This window comes from Solanum stenotomum, chromosome 4 (genome assembly GCF_019186545.1).
Source record: "Solanum stenotomum isolate F172 chromosome 4, ASM1918654v1, whole genome shotgun sequence".
NCBI classification, from domain to species: Eukaryota; Viridiplantae; Streptophyta; class Magnoliopsida; order Solanales; family Solanaceae; genus Solanum; species Solanum stenotomum.
Window position 1 is genome coordinate 28,553,930 of NC_064285.1, and position 20,010 is coordinate 28,573,939.

Consider the following 20,010-nt stretch of genomic DNA (forward strand, 5'->3'; position numbering starts at 1 on the left):
ACATCAATAACAGTACAAAAGCAAATTGCAAATTAGAGATTCAAAAATCGTGAAAAAAATAGAAATCACCGAATTTTCAAGATTTAGGTAGTTCAGATAGTACATTAATCTAACAACACCATATTGTTTTTAAGCCATTTTAGGGGCATCTCCATCCAAATCTTATGCAACAAGATAAAACAAGTCAATGTCAGTACACACACATTGTTATATACGGAATGACATGGATAAAAAGTGTGAATGGCATAATAAGCATAATTGAATCTATTTGACCAGCCTTAACGTGGCTTTGTTATTTGCCGATGTATACTCCCTTTGTGCTTTCTTGCCTATTTTCTTGTTCTCAGAAATTTTGAGTACTTTGAGTTACCATGTCCGCCATGCTGTTTGTTGTCTTCTTTCTGCTGTTTGAAGGCATCAACAGAACCATTATTGAAAAGGCCACTGCCTCTTTGGTTTCTAGGTTGATATTGGGACTATAACTTTGCTACACTCATTGTCCTCAAACTCGATGAAAGCATGACAGTGACTATCCCCATTCTTGTGATCTTTGATAATTTCAGCAGATGTCACGGTTCCAAAGAGTGAGAAAATTATATACAGTGCTTCCTCTCCAGTTGACGAATTTAATTTACAAACAAAGAGCACATTGTCAGGGGGTTTCATCTCAGCATCAGGAATGCCTCCTCTTCACGAACACCTAATTCCTCATCCTTTGGCATCCAATCATCGTCTAGTCGCACATCATCATCAATCTCATCTTTCAGCTTTCTTTCAGGTGAAGCATCTGGAATCAAGTCAGCTAACTGGGAAGGATCATACAATATGTAAGTGTGTTTAATTCAAATATTTTGATAAGGATTTCCCTTATCCTCCATATAAGCTTCGTTTATCCTATTCAATGTGTCAAATCCTTCTGTAATCTCTCCAAAAACAGTATGTTCCCCATCAAGGGAGTCGAGATCATCACGTAATGTGATATAAAACTGAGAAGCATTTAGATTCTTCTCACCAGTACCATCGCTAACCATTGCAACAGTTCCCCTCTTTGAATGCTTTAAGTCAGAATGAATCTCATCACCAATAAAATGAGCCTGATTACCGTATAAAAATTTGTATATCGGATCCCCTCTGAATCCTGTTCCGATTGTATCTCCCGTTTGCATTGTGAACTCTTTCCGAACGGTGTGAAAGAGACAAATATGGTAATACTTTATCTTGCATAATTTCAGAAAGTTTTGGCACGTTAAAGGACATCGATCGGTGAACAAATCCACTACCATGTCACCCAAACTTGTCACGATCATCACCGACATAGCGGAGGACAAATTTTTCGAAAGAAATAACAGAGGACTAGCTTTAAATTATGGTTTTATTGAATATGGAGTATAATAATGTCATGACCCCGACCGTCGTGACTGACACCCACACTAACCCTCCAGTGGAAGAACCATAACTACTAACCAACTAACCTCAACTAAGCATTTAAAGATACGTAAGCAAGTTTAAATGCTAAAGGAAAAGAAATAGAGTTCCCATAAACTCCAAAATTCTAACAAAACAAATGCGGAAATAACGCCTAGAACCTGAAAGTCAATGTACCAAAACATTTAAAGTTCAACAAGTTTAAGAAAATGGGTACAACCCCAAACTAAACATAAGAATCAAAAGAACTAGTCTAAGTCCGAAATGTTGACATAGACAGAAAAGAGAACTCTTGGCAGCCCAGAAGAACTGGCTAACCCTTGAATTCGATGATGATCATTGATCTTCTAAACGAGGTCTGTCAATAGCTGCTTGAATATGCCCTATACTCAACAAAGAAAGAGCAAGTGCAGTATCAGTACACAACCCTAGTGTACTGGTACGATTGCACGACTATCCCACTAAGTGCAACATACATAAGTCATTACAACATAATAATAACATGCATACACCGAACATATACAATATCAACATCACTTACGAATAACGTACAATTTCACAATTCTCAAGATATACAGTCATGTCAAGTCAATAGTCCTCTCACGGAACCCTCACCCAAACTTTTAGTGTACCAGTATGTGGTACCCTATCCCATGTTTATGCCGGAACGTGGCAACCGATCCCATGTTTATGTTGGAACGTGGCAACCGGTCCCAGTTAGTGTGTCAGAACACATCACCTGATCCATTCAACAATCCACAATCACAATCACACGTATATTCTCAAAATCATACAATCAAGTCATGATTCATGGCATTCGTCATTCATATATCCTCATTTACAATTAGTGTGATCAATAATGCAACAGTCATATACATACATGTATTATAATGAAGCAAAAACAAACATACATCACACAACATGAAATCACAACCATCACCTACCTTGAACAAAGCTTGAATCCCCTGAGAAACTTAATTTTTCCCTTTCCGAATTCTTTCCGCTTGTTCTTGGTCTACAAACAATCATAATAACATTGGAATCAATAAACAATGTCTAATTACCCGGATTATAGTTAACGCTATCAACCCTAGATTAAACCCATGATCCCAATATCCCAATTAGGGACTTTATCACCATCCATACAGTTTCAAAACCCTTCCCCATCAATAATCACCCAAGAAACTAAGTTCTACGAATCGAAGAATGGATTTGGGGAGTTAAAACCTAACCTTTAGCCTCAAGAATGTTGAAAAATGGTCAAGAACTCACCTGGGGTCGTCTTCTAGCTCTCAAAGTCGAAAAGTGCAGAATAAAACATTTTTGGGGTTTATTTCCGATTTAATTCATGACTGGCCAGCTATGGCGGCATCCATCCCGCCACAACGGCCCCGCCCTAGCAGGAATAACCCCGCCTTAGTGGCTTGCACTGAAACAGAGAGCTAAATTATGAGTTTCAAACCCCCATTTCACAACACACCTTCAACCCAACACACAGAAACTACTCGCTTACGCTAAGATCGATTTCAGGAGTTCTACTCGCCCAAATTCAATTTCGTAAAGTCGTATGGGTTCCGTAACGTCTTAGCTATCTACTCATGTGATTAAAATCATAATTAAATCAACCAATTATTATCAGATTTCCCTAGACCTTACTGACTCCGATTTCGTCCAAATTTGGACTAGGCTGGAAAATTCCAAGTTACTACAAAAATGTTTTTCGGCCCATTTTTTTTCCATTGGCTTTTCTATAACGACGGGAACCGATCGTTACAAATAATTAATAACATATGTCTAACAATAATGTAGGACTATAAAATAGTATTATCAGAAGGAAGAGAGTATATATATAGAGAGATGGATATTCCTAGTTTGTTTTATGGAAACTTAAGGAAGAAATAATGTAAAGTTTCCTATTTTATTTATTTCTCCTACTTTATTTAGGAATAGGATTTTAGGATTTAATTTCCTAGTTGGAGAAGGATTGGGAATTAATTTTCGACTAAATTTAAAATAATTACAAAACAAAGCAAAATATAAACGAGGGAATAAAGAAGTGGATACTTTCAAATAATAAGTGCAAACTTAGTAGAGTTACCAACATTCAATTTATTACAAGGATAATATATTCACTCGAGCCGTGAAAAAAATGTGTAATTAAGGGACGATGCATAATAAAATGGTGAACTATTCATTAGGTTGAGTTAATTAAGCATCATGCATTAGCAGAGTCGGAGGAAGCGTCACACCCTAAGGGGGGAGGGGTGTGATATAGACAGTCTACTCTAATGCAAGCATTAGTGATTGAGGGTAAGCATGTTACATCCCGCAATATATTTTCACAACTAGACCCGTAAAAGAGTAAGTCTTTGATAAGCATTTATAGTTATGTCTTCTTCATTTTTTGATTATCATTTATCTTTTTAAAATAACATGTTTGTACTTTTTCCTTTTTATATGTAATCTCAAATGATTAGTAAATTCATGTACTTAACTATTACAGAGAGGTACAAAAATTAGTGCAAAAGTAAAAATAAAATAAAAAATAATGTAAAGTAAAAATTAGTGCAAATGTTACATTGAATTTTATTGTATAAGAATTCATATTTATTTTTTTATGTACAAATCCTCCCTTGGTGCTGATGGCTCAACTAGTTTCTACTGCATTACCTGCATTCATATGCATTATCTATCACAAGTATAATTGATTGTTGTTTGCACCCACCATTTTTACGGGGAGACGATTGTATTATGTTTGTTGTTTGTACCTTCCAGGCTTATGGGAGTTTGATTAGGTTATTGTTTAACTATACAATAACAACAACATACCCAGTGAAATCCCACAAAGTGGGGTTTGGGGAGGGTAAAGTGTACGCAGACCTTACCACTACCTCGTGGAGGTTATTGTTTAACTATAATTGTTTACATTATGGTGGATTGATTGTTAGTTGCTTAAATAGTTGGTTTTGCCCTTATCTTGGTGCTCTTTGATTCGATTGTGGTTATGTGGAGTGGTGGTGTTACCGTGGGTCTTGCCTTAGTTTGATGAATTTTGTGGTAGGATCTTATCATTATTAGGTTATTGGGCTTGCCCCTCTAGGTATATTCCATTGACTCAGTCTTTTACTCAATGTATTATATCCCTTCATTCTTACTAGTATTATCTTGTTATATCTCCTTGTTAGATACTTGTGTTGTTCTTTCCTTATTTACATGTTATTTTTAATTGTTTTTATCTTTGGAGCTCATAGGCCAATACCTACTAGGTACCCCTTGTTGGAACTTATACTACTTTTCTACACCCTGCAGATTATAGTACGAGTTCTCACTGTTGATTTGAATCTCGTGAGGAGAAGGTTTTGGGATTTAGAGACTAGGTTGAGCTTCTAACATTCAGAGTTTCCGATCTCCCTCTATTTTGTCTATGACTAGTTTTTGGTTTACATTCAGTGGCAATTTTGTATACATTTATATTTGTAATGCCTTGTACTTTTATTTATATTAGAAGCTCGACTACCGACTGATGTCAGGTCTTGGAGATTGTTGCATGTATATATCTTTCTACATTTCCCTTCTTCTATCTTGATAATGTTCCCCATTCCCCCTATGTTTTATTCCACGTGATAGCCCGTTACTCCTGGTTCTGAGCTATGGGGTTAGGCTTACCTACTCGTTAGATGTAGTAGATGTCATCATGACCTGCGAAATCAGGTTATGAAATAACACTTATATCATTGTTGGAGTCTCATTGGACTATGTGAGATCTCCAAATTATGGTTGAAAGTTGAACGTGCTATTCCACGTCTACTTTATCTATCTGTGTTTGTAAAAAGGGTTGGATTCCCCACAGTGTGGTCATGGTAGGATTATCATGACCCTAATTTTGGTTCATGACCGTATTACCACTTATCATTCAATATATTATTATAGTAAACATCACAGTAAGATATTAGTTTTCTAATCATTGCATGTTCCCCTTTGACTAAACCACCCACTCTAAGCTAATCTTTTGTCTGGCACTTAATCAAGTTAGAATTTGTGCTTTCTTAAAATAAAATTAAGCTTACTAATAGGGTGCTAGTTCAATGTAAATAATCATTTTAAATTAAATGCATTTCCATTTTCTTAACTCATAGTTTTGAACAATTTACATTTTAAAGGGTATTGATTGTGCCTCAAAAATAAGATTGTTCAATAATGAAAATAGATCACCACATGCTGACATATTTTGTGTGTAAAAGACACATGTTTTATATAATCTATCTATCTATACTACCTTAAAAGCATGAACTCCCTAACTTGAATGTTAAATTATTATAATGCCCTTCGACTTAAAACAAAAAAATTAGTATATCTTCTATATTATATTATATTATGTTATACTATATTATATTGTACTATATTATGTTATATTATATTATATTATATTACATTATATTATAGAGAAAATACATAAAGTCCACCCTGAACTAATACTCTTTTTGCAAAGAGACACTTAAACTTTGAGGGGGTCCTAACACCCCCCTGAACAATTTGAAAGTAATAACATTGCCTCATTTTTTGATTAAACCCAGTTGTGAGAAAAGATGTGATTTTCACGCCCCAATCTCAAATTGCCATGTGTTAAATGTCATAAATTATAAAAAATAACTATGAAAAAGAATTTTCTTTATTATAAATAAAGTAACCCCCCCCCCCCTCCAACACCTCTCCATTTCTATCTACCTCTCCCCTTTCCCTAGCCTTCTTCATCAAATAAAAAAAAGACAACTAACTTCAATTATAAATGGTAAACAAAAATCAATCTATTAATTTTATGCTATTATCATTATAATTTTAAGAAAACAATCATCATTTTATTCTATTCCTCTATTTTTGGAACTATACAAATACTTCTATTAGCACCAAGAGGCGTTTCGTCTCAGATGGTTGAAGCAGCCATGGCTAACCACCATTAATCTGTCATTATCGCTGGAAAATGCTTTTTTCGTCAGATAAAATGGTGACTGACAATGACCTTCTTTCTCTTCATTTTTTCTTTTCACTTTTGTTATCTTTTCATCATCTCCGTCAAAAATATCAAATATCGACGATGATAAACTGTACCATCGCAATGACGAAGAAGATAGGAGAAGCAAATGACGAGTCCAGAATTGAGGATGACTTAACGGAGTACTCGTCTTGTGACAGTGAATCAAACTTCGAGAAATACTACAGTGCTAAGTCGGCCATAGACACTCCAACAAGCTTCAATAGTTGTTAATGGAGTTTGAATTGATTTGGGGAAGATGGATCTTTATTTTATTTTTTAAAGAAATCAATTTGAAATGCCACATGGCTTTTTTATATTGGTTAGAGGCTGTTTTTTAAACTACTCACGCGCTCTTGCAATGTGAGAACACATCAGGTGCAAAAATAACTGAAAATGATGTATTAAGTTTGGTTGAAAGTAGTTTAGTGGGGTAATAGGACCTTGACAAAGTTCAAGTGTCTTTTTACAAAACAGATCTTACTTTAATGGGGTAATTATGTATTTTCTCTATATTATATTATATTATATTATTCTATATAATATTATATTAAAAGCAGACACCTTTTCATATTGAAGGGTCATGAATTTTCCAAAGAGTTATGACTTTTTGGATGAGTAATGACCTTTTCGAAGGGTTATGACTGTTCTAAAGTTGTCACGACCCAAGCCTACACCATGGACGTGCCGGCACTCGAGAACCATTGCTAGTCCCCAAGTGAACCCTCATCCTGGCTAACTACAAGTGGAAGACTAACTCAAGCATACATAAGCATCAAATTGAAAGAAATGTTTTAAAAAAAATAGTTTACTGGATCTCGAAACTTCGCTGAATATACTAAGTATGAAACATAAGTTTAAACAAAACACCTGAAAACTGAAAGACTCTCCAAAATTGTCTGTGTATAAAGTCTCTACGAGTGTCGGGACAACACTCATGAGTCCTAAAAAACTGTTACTAATAACTCACAAAACTTGAGTCCTCCAGAAGTAAGGAGGTCTTACTCAAACACTAACAAGTGGATGAAGTGATCTCAACATACTCTTGTTGAGGATTCTAAGAACCTGTAACTACATCATCAAAATATGCAGGTGGAATGACCTCAGTACATTGAATTTACGAGTATGTAATATAGTTGAATAACAAATAACTGAATGAAAGGATTGCAATAGATATAGATATATACTCAACTAAATGTAAAGAAATAAAGAAGTTAAATCATTAAAAGCTTTACAAAATACTTTCTCATCTCTGAACAACATAATAAGTGATATATAAAAATACACTTTAACTCTATTGGGAGATTCTCTAACCGATAACCATCACTATGAGCTACATGACGATACCACGTCTCGCCCACGCTGCTAGAACTGTCCTATACCTTGCCGGGGTATATAACACCTCAACTAAGTGGATCCACTAAGCTCTGCTCGAAGGCACTTAAGATTCATCTAAAAAGTATGATCATGTACCCATGTTGGCATACATGGTTTATGAGAAATGTGAGTTGTCTGAACTCATCCCCACATCAGTGCTCAAAACTACTCCCAATAATATATACTCATGCTCAATGTTTAAAAAAACATACTCTTCCTCTGGTTTGAGATAATTGCTCAAACTATCCTCTTAAAAGAGGTATCTTCTCTTGAAATATCTTTGAACTCATAACTCATTTAGAAATCAAAGTTTCTCTTTTATCAATGTAAAAACTGATAACTTTGGTACTTAGTTCCCATATACTCTTACTTAATTCATATTTGAAAACTGTTTCTAAAAAATATATCAAAATCATATTGTGATATGATCATTCATGACTCGGGAAGTCATACTGCATAAACATTGATGGAATAACTAGATACCATACTGCTTAAACATTGATGGAATACTCGATTGTCATACTAATCATATTTTAAAAACTCTTTCTCAAAACTCATCTTTACTTTCTCAAAAACTCGGTTTAAAAACTCAAATGTTGGCTTTAAAAAGCTTCTCAAAATTTATAACTCAATTCATAGGGTTCATGTGGAATTATGGACATGAATGACTCAACTTAGGGGACTTAATAGCAATATGGAAACTCAGTACTTAGAACTCAAGAACTCAAGGATACTACTCATCTCAAGAATACTCAATTCATAGGGTTCATGTTGAAATATAGACATGAACGAATCAACTCAAGAATCTCAATGCATAAAATATAACAATTCAATAATTAGGAATAGAATTTAAAAATAACAAGAACTCGAGAACTCAAAATTAATTCATCTCAAGAATACTCAAATCTAGGGGTAGAATCCTAGATTTCTCTTTTACTAATTTGAAACTAGATGCAGGGTGTGAGGACGAACTAGTCCAACACTATGATAGCCTTACATACCTAAAAGAACAATATTTTTGAAGAATCTTAAAGAGGAACTTGATTGGAAGCCTTGAAACCCTAGCCCGAAGGAGAACAACCAAGAAAACCTTTATTCTTGAATTAGTTTCTTGAATTCTCTATTGCCAAGAATTATGATTTTCATTAGTGATTCATAATTGTATGGAGGAATTTGAGTTGGAAAGAATGAATTTCTTGGAGAAAGACGTACCTTGAAGAAGAACCTTGAAAAAGATGGAGAGAATCTTGAATGAAGTCTTCTACTTTGATATTTTCTTAGGATTTTGCCTTAGGGTTTGACAGAGAAGAGAATGATGTATTAAGATGATGAAAATCTGATTGTTTTGGGTCTTTAATTAGTCAAGAAATTTGTTCAGGGTTTTTGTAACACCTCGGTTTTTGAAAGAGCTAGAATTAGAAAGAAACTAAATAGGAAATAGCAAAATTGGAAATTTTGGCAAGTTATGCTAAGTATCAGTTTTGGGTCAACTTCAAACGACCATAATTTTTAGTACAAAACGAGTTTGGTGGCCCATAAGATATCAAATGAAAGGTCTTGGAATGCTCTTTCCAACGCCACCAAGTTTGCTAATTTTCAAGCTTGTATGAGGGAGATGTGCCCACTTAAAGTCAGGCTTTCTAGTTAAGGAAAGCTAACCAAATTTAAGAGGGGTATTTTTGTCTTTTCCTTACCCTATCAAATTTATTTCATTTTTGGTAATATTTAGGGGTCTAAACTGATTTGGTTCAGTTTTACAAATTCTAATATATGCTAGGGTTTTGAGAGAAGTTCAAGAAGAGGAGAAAAGGAGAAAAGGAGAAAAAGTCAAGCATTCGTCAAGTTCTTGAGGATTTTCATTGCGGATTTCGCCAAGGGTTGATCCCTAAGAGGTATGTGAGTTCACATAGTGTTGGGTTCATTCACTCACGCATCAATCATGATTAATTAAGCGTTATTTTTTTCTTGAAGGTAAAGAATTTGAGTACTTGATGAGTTTTGTTGAAGTTTCTTTCAAAATCTTGATTGTTGAAGTTTTGATGAGTTTTTGAGATAATCGTATGAGTTTTAAGATTGTTTTTGAGTAGATTCTTGTACACTAATGTTGGGTATTCGAATCAAAGTGATTGGGAAGAAACCATTTGATTCTAGGTGAATTGGGGGTTAGAAAACGAGTAAGAAAATTCGTTAAAATTTCTAGGGAAAGGGGTGGGGTACCGTGCCACTCAGTGCGCCCCAAGACAGAGTCTGTAGGTTAGGCACTGGGCTGCCGCACCACTCACTGCGCCCCAACCCAAACTCTACAGTTCAAGGTCTGGCGCCCGGCGCTACGCAGTACGCCAGGGTCGCCAGGTCCTTTACCCTTTCCCACTTCTTTCTGTGTGAGTTCCCTAGAATCGTATCTATGTTTTATAGTTGATTTCTACACTCTAAGGTACGTGTAAATATTGAGAGATCATCCATAACATGAGATCATAACCCTTGAATCCATAATTCAAATTAAAGGAAGAGGTAAGAGTCAAGTCTAGAGAGGTCTTTGAGTCTTTTACAATCGTTTTAAACTTTTTTAAGACTTAAGCATTGAGTTTGAGAAAGAGTAGAGCCGAGTTCATTTTCTTTAAAATGTTATAGGGAACTAAGTATTCCCAAAGAGTAAATACTTTTCACATTTAAGATGAGAGGGACCATCGATTTCCAAAAGGGCTTTCATGAGCAATTCTGAGTACCATCTCTTTTAAGAGATAGATTTTTGAGTAATAATCTCAAACCACAGATGAAGAGTTATGTTTTTAAACATATGAGCTAGTTACAGTTTAAGAGTAGTATTGAGCACCAATATGTGGACGCGTTCAGATAACTCAAGTCTCCATAAACCACGTAGACAATGTGGGTAGAAAAGGTCATACTTTTTACATGATTCCTTAGTACTTTTAAGCATAGCTTAGTGGATCCACTTAGTTGAGAAGTTCTATACCCTGGCAAAGTATAGGATAGTTCCGGCAGCGTGGGCGAGATGCTGTATCATCACATATCTCATAGTGATGGTTTTTGGTTAGAGAATCTCCCACAGAGTTACTTGTATTTTCATATACCAAAAAAACTAAGTTATTATTGTTTCGTTCAATACACTGAGTTGTTGTCTACATGTTTTAAAGCTTTTCTCTATATTGCATCTTTATTAGTGCTTTATATTGAAATGAGTTGAGTTGAGATGAGTTAATTGTTTCTTTCAGTTCCAGTTCAAGCTTATGTCTTATTTAGATTTCCCCTCGCATGCTCGTACATTCAAGGTACTGACATCATTTGGCCTGCATTATTTTATGATGCAGTTACAGGTAACCATGATCAACATCCAGTGCTTTATTGATCCAGTTGAGCTTCAGAGTTGTTGGTGAGCCTCCTTGCTTTCTGAAGTATCCCTTGTTTATTTTATTCATTCTAGTTTTATTAGGATGTCGTGGGTCTTGTCCCGATGTCCATCTCAGTTAGTAGAGGCTTCATAGATAGATAGTTATAGTTCATTCATCTTGTTCATATAGTTATTGATGTCTGAGACTTGACTTGCCACTTTGGCTAGTGAATGTTTTTCCTTAAATATTCTGAGTAGTTATTTGAGTTAAAGTTTTCATTTGAGTTATTCAATGTTGAGTAAGTCTTCCGCTAAGAGTTAAGCCAGGCCAAGGGTTCGCTTGGGGACAAAAATGGTTCTCGAGTGCCGGCCACGTCCAGGGTCTAGGCTCAGGGCGTGACAAACTTGGTATCAGAGCACAAAGTTCAAGAGTCTTAGGGCGTCTATGAAGCCGTGTCTGTAGAGTCCTAGTTATCGGCGTGAAGCACGCCACATCTATAATTAGGAGGCTGCAACATTTAGGAACTATCTCACTTCTTTCATTTTTATTTCGTGCGATAAAGTTCATCTCTATATGGTCTCTTTCTAACTAATGCTTGCACATATCTTTCAGATCATGCCTCCACGAAGAGCTGTCCGAGGTCATCATGCTAGGAGGAACGTTGAGGAATAAGGGGTACCCAATGCATGAGAAATGCAACCCCAAGGAGAGGTCAATAATGCTGAGTTCAGGGAAGCTATCCAGATTTTAGGTCAAGTTGTGACTAACCAAGCTGGACAACAAAGAGAGAATCAACAGGAAGTGGTTAATTCTTCCAGGATCTGTGAGTTCTTAAGGATGAATCCTCCAACCTTCACTTGTTCAAGTGTCACTGAGGATCCGAAAAACTTTGTAGAGGAATTGCAAAAGTGTTTAAAGTTATGCATGTTGCGGATGCTGAGCGAGTAGAATTAGCTGCATACCAACTGAAGGGTGTTGCTAGAATCTGGTTTGACCAATGGAAGAAGGGTAGAGCTGAGGGTGCACCAATTGTGAGCTGGGCTATGTTTGAGAGTGCATGGGGTATTTCTTTCCCCGTGAGCTAAGAGAGGCTAAGGTAAGAAAATTCCTCAGTCTCAAGCAGGAATCTATGAGTGTGTATGAGTATGGCCTTAAGTTCACCCAAGTGTCCTATTATACTCCGGAGATGGTTGCTGATAGGGGTGTTCACGGTTTGGATAAAAACCGATCCAAACCGAAAAACCAAACCAAACCGATAAAATAAAACCGATTTTATTTGGGTTTGGTTTGGTTTGGTTTGGTTTTAGATTTTTGAAAACCGATAGTATTTGGTTTGGTTATGGCTTTATTAGAAAAAATCCAAAGAAATAAACGAACCGAACCGATGAATTATATACATATATTTTATTAATATACATACTTAATATATTGTTTTTATAAACAATTTTAAAGATCTTGTACATATTTTCATTAAATTTTCTTTATAATTTACTTATTGAAAGCAAAAATGCCCAAGATGAAACATTTATCTTATTGATTTCATGTATATGAGTGTCTATGACAATTCTTTGTGAGATTGAAAATGTTATTGTCTCTTCCTTCTAGGCCAATTTAGTGAGTTTTAAAGCTTTATTGTTAGTAAATTTAGTGATGAAAAGTTTCTATCTTTTTTTCGTTTTAAATGGATTGTTGTCACTTTTTTCACATTTTAAATAAACTGTTTCTTTTATTTTTGTGTATGATTAATAACCGAATAACCGAACCAAACCAAACCAAAACCGATAATCACTAAATCGATAAATGTATATTATACTTGGTTTGGTTTGGTTTTGATAATTTTGAAACTGATTAAGTTGGTTTGGTTTTGGTTTTGACCAATAACCGATCCAAACCAACCCGTGAACACCCCTAGTTGCTGATATGAGGAGCATGATGAGTTTATTTGTATCTAGGTTGTCTTGTCTGTCAAGTAAGGAGGGAAAGACAGATATGTTGATATGAGACATGGACATAACAAGACTTATGATCAATGTACAACAGGTTGAGGAAGATAAGTTTAGAAATAGGGAAGTGTTTCGAAACAAGAAAGCTAAGACCGGAGAAAATGAGTCCGGACAATAGAAGAGTAATGCAAACCGGTCATCTTTCCAACAAAAGCAAAAGGGACCTACTCCATCATCTGCTAGTGCACATGCACCAAGGAATAGAGGTGAGTTCAATAACTATAATTCACAAAATTTAGAGCTAGACCTGCACAGTGTAACGACCCTAAAAACAAACTAGAGTAACTAGAGCCTAATGTATGTTTGTTTATGATCGTCTTGAGTGTTGATGGTATTTCGTGTGGTCAAGATGCATGGTTAAGGTATTTTTTTAAAAAGGTATTAAAACATTTAAAATGGTATTTTAGAATTCATTCTTCATATTTCTCAAAAACAAAACCCTTCTCTCCTAAAAGTTCTCTCTAGAACTCCATTAAAGGTCAAGGTCCAAAATCAAGCTAGGGTTGAAGGTTTCAAGTGTTTTCTTCTCAAAATTCGTGGGATTCATGAAGGTTAAGGTATGGGGATCCTTTATCCTTGATTATTCTTCCTTTCAAGGAGCTCAATCCAAATGATTTCAAAGTTCTTCCAAAAACACAAAAACCCAAATTTTGATTCTAAGCATGGGTTCTTGTATTAAATAATTTTTAATGATGATTTATGTTATTATTGATGTTTGTTGATGGTTTTTAAGAAAGAAAATTCCATGAACCCATGTCTTTCCAAGTTTCCTAAATTTCACCATAAAGTGGGTTTATTGATTTTGATTCGATGATAATAAAATTATGTTTAGATTGTTGTGGGCTGTTGATTTATTCCATTAACTATATCTAATTGTGTGTAATTGTTAGTGAATTGAGTAATTGGGTTCATAGCCTTGAATGGGAATTTTTGAATTAATCTTCATGATGATTATTGAACTATGTTTAGATTGAATTGTATTATTGGTTTCTATTGTTATCTACACATATCTTATGGTGAATTGTGGTAGATTTTAGTAATGGTGATTATGGATTTGGAGAATGGTAAGTTAACCTAACTTCATTGTTAAGGTAAAGTTGATTTAGGATTGTGATAGATTGATGTGTGATCTACTTATGGTGGAGGTGTTTACTTGTTGAATGTATTATGATCATGGCCTTAAAGGAATTATATGAATAATGGAGTATTACCATGATATTGTGTTGTGAATGTGATGTGAAGGAGTTGAATGAGAATCTAATAAAGTAAAGGTGATTATTATGTAAATGCAAGGGTGTTGTGATTGAAAGCATGTTCTCTCTTAACACTTATGAATGAAGATGATGGAATGTGAAGTGCCTTATATTGTTGAATGTCATCTCTTGACTTGGTAGACTTAGGTGCTCTTCTTGATAAATGAAAAGCTATGTTGACTATAAATCGATTGGCAATGGCATTCCTTTCACATGTAAGTGATGAAATCTGTTTCTGAGTTGGATAGTGTTTAGTTAGTTATGCATATCTCGTTCTCTAGAACTTCGTTTACAATGAATAAATATGATTTGGAAAGCTAACTCGTATACCTACAACTCTTATGTTTATGTAAAACTCTAATTTAACTGTTATGGAAACGAAATATGGGACGCAACATAGGGAAAGTTCTTCCCAGATTACGGAAATTGAAATCCTGTATGATCAGCTGTTAGTGTTTTGAATATATCTTTTTGTACAAAATGTATTTTGTTATGATTCTTGTTTGTTTGCAACCTTTAGAGATGTAGTTACATCTTTAATGAAGGTTATAAAGTCTAGTTTTTCCGTTTTCCTTGTCAAATCTAACTTACGACTTGAGGTACCAGGCTGGACAGATTCACTGTTTTGGGAGCATAGTTGTATTTGTACATGCTAGGCTTACTTGTCATGATGATCCTATTTTACGTCAACATTACTGAGCTAATAGAAGTTAAAAAAGTTATGTAATTGTATTTTTAAGGTTGTATATACTCGTGAACAAGTTGAGGACCTTGAAACGTTGGTTGGTCTATAGTCTGAACTCGCAAAGTTGTGTGGACTCTTTCTTTGTTAAAGTACTGAAATTTATGTATAAACTTGTACTTGAACTCTTTTAACTGCTGGAATATTTAAAAGTTGATCTTGGTACCTTGGTTACCTCTTGTCACTTTGCATTGTCATGTTGGTATCCTTTAAGATGTTAAAGACGCTTGTGTAGCTCGCCCATTTGTACTGATTGTTTGATCCCTTGGCACTCTTGTTGGGACCTTGTCCTTCTTGTGGCTGTGACTTTGTCACTATTGGCATGCCTCTTGATTCGGATCATTTGCCATCTTGACTCTGGATTTTTAGTCCGTCTTAAGAATGGAAGTTGTCCATTTTAAGTACGAACTAGGAAGCCAATTTTAATATGGTTCTTGGTTCTCTTGATTATTGGGCTTTGACCCTTCTTGATACAGGGCATCGGCCCTTGTTGATACTTGCTTGTGCTGGGTGCGAAGACATGATGTACATATTGGGTGAGCCTTGCTATTTAATCTCTTGGAAATTTGTGCTATGAGCGTTCTTGACACTTGGATCTTTAAATGTAAAACTTGATAACCTTAGTGTGAACTCTAGTTACTTGATAGGTTCTGCAACGTGTAGGTAGCAGTATGGAATGCTATCTACACATGGCACGAGTAGGCTTTGAAGGTGCTAAAGTGAGTTCCCTAAGTCGATATGACTAAAGTGTGAAGTCCCCTAAATGCATGAACGTGTCCTAAATGACTATAAAGAAGAGTGTTGACTTATTGTCTAAATGATTTGTTGAATGAATAGCTTATGTTAATGAAGTGAGTTACTTAGTATGCTACCTTGAAGCATGATGGTTCTTGTCTATAGTAGCCTTGAGGAACACTTAGGTGTGTATGAAGAGGTTGTATGGGCGGCCACTTCATGTCTCACTCAAGTGTGTCTTAGGGTTATTTTAGATAAGGGTCCTTGGATGATGAAATGAGTTACTTGGTGAAAGTGTTGAGTATGTCTATAATGTGGTTAATGTCTTATATGTTGGTTATGTTCTATAATATGCCTAATATGTCAATGTTCATGAAGTTTTACTAAAATGGCATAAGGCATGACTTTCAACCAAATGTCCTTTTTAGCATATTTTTGCATGGTTTCCATACTTAGTACTTAATTGTGCTAACCCCTTTCTTTCCCTTTTGACTAAAGTGTAGGGATTTTTGGAGATGTTGATATTCTATGGTTGATGGATAGGTTTCTAAGGTGTTTGAAGATGAAGACTTGGTGAGTCCTCATAGATTCGAGGACAATAACCAACATGCTCCTTTATGTCTTGTAGTTTTGTTATAGTTTTGAATGGGCTTAGTCCCAATGTTGTATTCAAGTATTAGATGGTTTTGAGATATCATGTATAAAGTCTAGAAAGTCTTCCACTTGTTATTTAATGAAAGTATCTTCGTGTGTGAAGAATGAATGCTAAGAGGCTTGTATTAGACCTCCAAGAGGTCGAGTACGCCGGTTACGACTAAGGGGTGCTCTCGGGTCGTGACACACAGTCTCAAGGTAATGTGGCACAAGGAGGTAATTGGACTTCTACATGTTCTAAGTGTGGTAGGGACCACCCAGGAACATGTCGCGATGGATCCACTGGTTGATTTAACTATGGTCAAAATGGTCACTTTATGAAATAGTTCCCTAAGAACAAACAAGTTAATGGTAGTGGGGGCAATAGAGCCCAATCTTCTTTAGTTGCTCCACCAGACAGAGCTGCACCTAAAGGAGCTACTTTAGGGATCAATGGAGGGGCAAACCAAATGCTATCACTAGTCACCAAGAACAAGAGAATTCTCCGGATGTTGTCACTGGTATGATCAAAGTCTTTACTTTTGATGTTTATGCTATGCTAGATCCAGGAGCAAGTCTATATTTTGTGACTCCTTATAATGCAATGAATTTTAATATTCTTCCATAGCAACTTCTTGAACCCTTCAGTGTTTCTACACATGTTGGTGAGTCTATTCTAGTTGAGCGAGTTTATCGTGGTTGTTCCATTTAGGATAATCACAAGGACACCATGGTTGACTTAGTCGAGTTAGACATGGTAGATTTTGATGTTATTCTAGGTATGGACTGACTTCATGCCTGTTATGCCTTAGTCGATTGTAGAACTCGAGTAGTTAAGTTTCTGTTTCCTAATGAGCTAGTTTTAGAGTGGAAGAGTAGTTAAGCAGTGCCTACGGGTCGTTTCATTTTGTACCTTAAGGCAATAAAGTTAGTTTCCAAGGGGTGCATCTATCACTTAGTCTGAGTTTGTGACTCTAGTGTTGAGACGCCACCTATTTAGTCAGTTCCAGTTGTTAGTGATTTTACAGAAGTATTTCCAGATGATCTTCTCGGAGTCTCTCTTGAGAGAGAAATAAACTTCGATATAGATATTCTTCCCGATACTCGTCCTATCTCTATTCCGCCATATAGAATGGCTCCAGCAGAGTTGAAAGAGCAGTTGAAAGATCTTCTTGAGAAAGGTTTTATTCAACCAAGTGTCTCACCTTGGGGCGCTCCATTCTTATTTGTGAGAAAAAAAGATGGTTCTCTTAGAATATGTATAGATTACCGTCAGTTGAATACGGTTACTATCAAGAATAAGTATCCTCGTTCGTGAATTGATGATCTCTTCGATCAACTTTAGGGTGCCACTTATTTTTCTAGGATTTACCTCAGATCTGACTATCATCAGTTGAGAGTAAGAGAAAGTGATATCTCTAAGACAACTTTTAGGACCCGCTACGGTCGTTATGAGTTCCTACTTATGTCCTTTGGTTTGACCAATGCTGCTGCATCATTCATGGACCACATGAACAGAGTATTCAAGCCTTATCTAGATATGTTTGTTATCGAATTCATTGATGACATTCTAATCTATTTGAGGAATGATGAAGATCATGCTAGTCATCTCATAGTAGTTCTTCAAACTCTGAAGGATAGAGAGTTGTATGCTAAGTTTTCCAAGTGTGAATTTTGGCTTGAGTCTGTGCCATTCCTAGGCCACATTGTTTCTAGTGAGGGAATTCGAGTTGACACTCAAAAGATAGAGGTAGTGCAGAACTGGCCTAGACCCACGTCTCCTACTGATATTATGAGTTTCTTGGGATTGGTTGGATATTATAGAAGGTTCATCGAGGGGTTTTCATCTATTTCATCCCCATTGACCAAGTTGACTTAGAAAACATTTAAAGTTTCAATGGTTTGAAACTCGTGAGAAAAACTTTTAGGAATTGAAAAAGCGGTTGACTATTTCCCCAATATTGACCTTACCAGAAGGTACGCAAGGCTTTATGGTATATTGTGATGCGTCCATAGTTGGACTGAGTTGTGTATTAATGCAGAATGGCAAAGTTATACCTTACGCCTCCAGACAGCTTAAGATTCACGAGAGGAATTACCCAACCCATGATCTAAAGTTGGCTGATGTAGAATTCGCTTTGAAAATATGGCGTCACTATCTTTATGGTGTTCATGTAGATGTGTTCACCAATCACAAGAGTCTTCAGTATGTGTTTAGGTCAGAAAGAGCTTAATCTCAGACAAAGGAGGTGGTTGGAGTTACTCAAAGATTATGACATGAGTATTCTCTATCACCCAGGTAAAGCTAATGTCATTGCAAATGCTTTAAGCAGGTTGTCTATGGGTAGTACCTCTCATGTTAAGGAATACAAGAAAGAGTTAGCAAAATATGTGTATAGAATGGCATGATTAGGAGTCCGACTAATGGATTCCAACGAAGGAGGAGTAGTGGTGATGAATGGGGCTAATCAAGATCCTATTTTGCTTGAATTAAAGGCAAATGTTCATAAGCAAAAAGTGAAGACTTTTGAACAAAGGGAAGATGGTGTATTAAGGTATCAAGGTAGATTTTGTGTACCAAGGGTGGATGAACTCCAAGAGAGGATCATGGAGGAAGCTCATAGCTCCAAATATTCTATCCATCCAGGTTCCACAATGATGTATCATGACTTAAGAGAAGTCTATTGGTGGAGTAGTATGAAAAAGTGTATTGTAGAGGTTGTTGCTAAGTGCCTGAATTGCCAACAAGTCAAGGTAAAGCACTAGAGACCCGGTGGTATGGCTCAAAATATAGATCTTCCAAAATGGAAGTTGGATATGATCAATAAGGATTTCATTACAGGTTTACCACGGTCTCGCAGGCAACATGATTCGATTTGGGTGATTGTAGATCAAATTACTAAATGAAACCATTTCTTACCGGTAAAGACTACACATTCAGCAGAAAATTATGCTAAGTTGTTTATTCAAGAGGTAGTCAGACTTCATGGAGTTCCAATGTACATTATTTTAGATAGAGGTGCACAATTTATTGCACAATTTTGGAAGCCATTCTAGAAAGGTTTGGGTTCAAAGGACTTGAGTACTGCTTTTCATCCTCAGACTGATGATCATGCAGAGCGCATAATTTAGACTTTATAAGATATGTTGAGGGCTTGTGTGATTGATTTCAAAGGTAATTGGGATGATCACCTACCTCTCATTGAGTTTACTTATAACAATAGTTATCATTCTAGCATCCAGATGGATCCTTATGAGGCTCTTTATGGGACAAGATGTGGTTCTCCTATGGATGGTTTGAGGTTGATGAAGCTGGGTTGATAGGACCAGACTTAGTTCATCAAGATATGGAGAAAGTGAAGATTATTAAAGAGAGGTTGAAAACAACGCAGAGTCGTCAAAAATCCTATACAAATGTTAGGAGAAGAGACTTAGAGTTTGAAGTAGATGATTGGGTTTATTT

At 35.9% G+C, this 20,010-nt stretch overlaps 1 pseudogene; it reads right to left on the reverse strand.

The window, feature by feature from the left end:
- Positions 1-459: 459 nt before the first annotated feature.
- Positions 460-1,316, reverse strand: LOC125861412 (peptidyl-prolyl cis-trans isomerase CYP59-like; annotated as a pseudogene).
- Positions 1,317-20,010: the final 18,694 nt, after the last annotated feature.